This window comes from Brachyhypopomus gauderio, unplaced genomic scaffold, assembly GCF_052324685.1.
Source record: "Brachyhypopomus gauderio isolate BG-103 unplaced genomic scaffold, BGAUD_0.2 sc40, whole genome shotgun sequence".
Taxonomy (NCBI): Eukaryota; Metazoa; Chordata; class Actinopteri; order Gymnotiformes; family Hypopomidae; genus Brachyhypopomus; species Brachyhypopomus gauderio.
In genome coordinates this window covers 3,328,264-3,332,777 of record NW_027506868.1, presented here as the reverse complement: position 1 = coordinate 3,332,777, position 4,514 = coordinate 3,328,264, and positions in this window count along the sequence as shown.

Sequence of the window (4,514 nt, the reverse complement as noted above, 5' to 3'; positions counted from 1 at the left end):
GCTAACAGAGGACAAAGGATGGGAGCGAGAGAGGTGGAGAGAGAGAGAGAGAGAGAGAGAGAGGGAGAGGGATGGGGAGAGAGCAAAACAAATGACAATGAGTAACAGGAAGAGAAGGTAACAAAAAGGAGCTAAGAGTTAGATTTTAACACTACAATTCCACAGACACGACACGATACAATACAACACAGACACAACACAACACATGGACCAGATGCACTGGTAATAAAACAGATCATAAGTCTCTAATGATATAAAAGACATCAGACACGTCACTGCTCATTTAAAACAATTCCAGGTCCTAATAACTCTAACTATAATCATATACTGGCAGAGTAAGGAGATCATTGTAAATAAAACTGCAGAAAGTCCCGGGCAGGTCTGCAGGAGACCCTCATCCTGGGAGGTAAGGGGTTTAGTTCTATGTATTTTTTGGTGTATACATATTTATGAAGTGTTTAGTGTAGCACCAGATGATATCAAATCCAGGTATCACCTGTAATGGATACATCTTATTTTTCAAAGCAAGGTTCGTGTAGCAGAGACCATCTAAGAACAGTTGTCACTGTGTTAGGTCTCCTTCACTTCTGTTTCAGCTCCAAACCTGCATCCTTGAGGCATCTAGTCAGGCCTGTGAAGACTGTCAGGAGAGCAAAAATCAGGTTGAATGGGTTTGTGCCCCTGCCCCTCTACAGAGGGCAACATGCACAAGAACTACCCCATGACATCAAACACTGAGGAGCATCAACAGGACTGAGAAGTAGACCTACAGAAATGAAGACCTACAGAAATGAAGTGACTCTTTATTCCTGCAAGAAAAAAATATTCTGGGCCAGCAGGGCAGATACAAAGACTTTATTGGGTGATTGGTTCATTGGTTGAGGTTTTGATCCAGCACAGCAATTTGGAAATTTCCTTTGTATGACCTCCCTGTGGTCAGCGCCTCTGGCTCATGAAGATGAAGAGTTTGCTGTTTTCTTTTCATTTGTTTGCAAAATAATGACTCAACAAGAAGGAAATGTTATTAGTTTTTTTAATTATTTAATTCCAAATTACAAATATTTGATATTTGAGAAACTGTTCTGAAACTGTGTTGGTGTGCTCAGCTGGGGTGTGACTGACTCCGTCCTGTTATGTGATGGTTACAGTGAACCTACACAGTTAGACCAGTTAAACCAGTTAAACCATTACCAGGCTCCAGAACATCATGCTTCTTATGTTATATACCATGTTCTTATGGTATAAAGTTAGGCCACAGTCCAGAGATGTGACGGGCTACTCCATCACCGTGGCAATAGTGGAGACAGCTGGGCTTGTCACAGGGCTGGCCCCACCCTCCTGTGACCCCGCCCTCCTGTGGCCTGCCCTCCGCTGATGCGTGCACACACTCCTGCACCTGCCCTCAACTCCTCCCTCTCCTCCGTTACCAACAGACTCTTCCCTCTGTTATCAACAGACTCCTCCCTCTCAGTTATCAACAGACTCCTCCCTCTGTTATCAACAACCATAGACTCCTTCCTCTCTATTATCAACAGACTCCTCCCTCTCTGTTAACAGACTATTCCCTCTCCTCCTTTTACTCCACCAGGTTCATTTTCTCCTTCTGGGTTGTCCAGATCATTTCTCAGACTTTACTGGGAACAAATGTCAGATGCACACAGAGAGGTGAACTCACACAACCAGAACTCTCACACAACTGGGACCAGCAAGAAAGGTTAGCAAAAAGAAAAACTAGCAGAAGTTCATTTAGAGGTGGTGTTATACTCACCCTCACAGTGAAAGGTGGAGAAGCAGGTGGTGGAGACGTTTCTGAACAGTGTCCCATCAGTGAGAAGACTGCTGGACTGTAGGGGAGTGTAGGACAGGCTCATGCTAATCTGCTGGATTATAGTGAAGTGCAACACAGGGACATGATAATCATGCTAATCTGTGTGCCTGTGGAGGGAAGAGCTGATGAAGCATGTGGCTTTAGCTGAAGTCATGTGACCGTTCTTCTGAACAAACTGGAAATGTGTAAGGCAGGTAGACGTGTGTGTGTGTGTGTGTGTGTATGTGTGTTTGTGTGTGTGTGTGTGTGTATGTGTGTGTGCGCATCTATGTGTGTGTGTGTGTATGAGATGGGGAAAGCAGCACTTACATGTTTTCATTTGAAGTTAATTTACTTTCAAACCAGTCGATAATAGACATGCTTTGTGATTTGAATCAGCCAAGTGTAAAATTCTACCAAGTGAACAGATGCTGACTGGTATGTTTTAAAATGCATCACAACTCACACAAACACACACACCACAACCCACACACACACACACCGCAACCCACATACACCACAACCCACACACACACACACACACACCACATACTCGCACACACACCAGATCATACCAGACACACCACACACACACACACACACACACACACCACAACCCACACACACACCACTACATCACAACCCACACACACACACACACACACACCACATACTGGCAGACACACCAGATCATACCAGACACACCACACACACACACCACACCACATCATACCACACACACCACAACCCACACACACACACTACACCACATCATACCACACACACCATGCACACACACACATTACACTCATCCACATACACACACACACACCACAGAGCACTGATGCTGCAGGTTTAATTTCTATCGCAACTGTTTCTTACTCTCTCAAAGGACCAAAAGGCCAGAAAAGTAGTAACACAGCAGACTGCAGTCCCAGCAGACCCAGTACATCACTACGTCACTACATCACTACACCACCACCCTACTATACCACCCTACTACACCACCACACCACTACATCACCACCCTACTACACCACCACCCCACTACATCATATCACCACCCCACTACATCACCACCCTACTACATCACTACCCCACTACATCACCACCCCACTACACCACTACATCACTACCCCACTACATCACCACCCCACTACACCACTACATCACTACCCCGCGACATCACTACCCCACTACATCACCACCCCACTACATCACCACCCCACTACATCACTACCCCACTACATCACCACCCCACTACCACGACACCACTACATCACCACTACACTACATCACCACCACACTACATCACCACCCCACTACATGACTACCCCACTACATCACCACCCCACTACATCACCACCCCACTACACCACTACATCACTACCCCACTACATCACCACCCCACTACATCACTACCCCACTACATCACCACCCCACTACCACCACACCACTACATCACTACCCCACTACATCACCACCCCACTACATCACTATCCTACTACATCAACACCCCACTACATCACCACTACACTACATCACCACCACACTACATCACCACCCCACTACATCACTACCCCACTACATCACCACCCCACTACATCACCACCCCACTACACCACTACATCACTACCCCACTACATCACCACCCCACTACATCACTACCCCACTACATCACCACCCCACTACATCACTACCCCACTACATCACCACCCCACTACATCACCACCCCACTACATCACTATCCTACTACATCACTACATCAACACCCCACTACATCACCACTACACTACATCACCACCACACTACATCACTACCCCACCACTACTCCACCACTCCTCCACCCCGCCACCCCACTGCGTCTCTGCCTGCCTGCATCGCTCCGCGCCACTGAGGTGCCAATATGATAAATGCATATGTGCTTGTTCAGTTCATTTTTTCCTGAAGTCAGGATTTACCACCCCTAATGTTCTTTTTTGAATGAGGTTATTTCAAGACATTGTGAACAACAGGATATCTTGATCATAAAAACAAAATGTCATATCTTAAAAAAATAGGACTGAGTCAGATGGAAGATGTATCTGGTACTCAACCTGACAACTTCAACATCCAGGTGCCTTACCGAACCTGCACCACCACAGAAACGAATGCACTACACTGTTGCTACACCTTCAAATGTGAAATACACATGGATGCGGCTAGCAGAGGAAGCGTGGTCCGCAGAGGAGGGGTGGCCAGCAGAGGAGGCATGGCCAGCTGAGGAGGCGTGGTCCGCAGAGGAGGCATGGTCCGCAGAGGAGGCGTGGCCAGCAGTGAAGGCGTGGTCATCAGTGGAGGCGTGTTGGGTATGAGGTATGCAGGGAACTGCTGTTTAAATGACTAATGATGTCCAGAGATAATAACAACACATCCGTTCTTTTACCCCCAGGGCATTGGTCACCTCAAAACAGAAACATTCTACCTCTCTCTACCCACATCTCTCTTTCATACTCTCTCTCTCTCTCCACCCACATCTCTCTCTCTCCACCCACATCTCTCTTTCATACTCCCTATCTCTCTCCACCCACATCTCTTTCATACTCCCTCTCTCTCTCCACCCACATCTCTCTCATACTCCCTCTCTCTCTCTACCCACAGCTCATACTCCATTTCTCTCTCTCCACCCACATTTCTCTCTCTCATACTCCCTCTCTCTTTCTCTCTC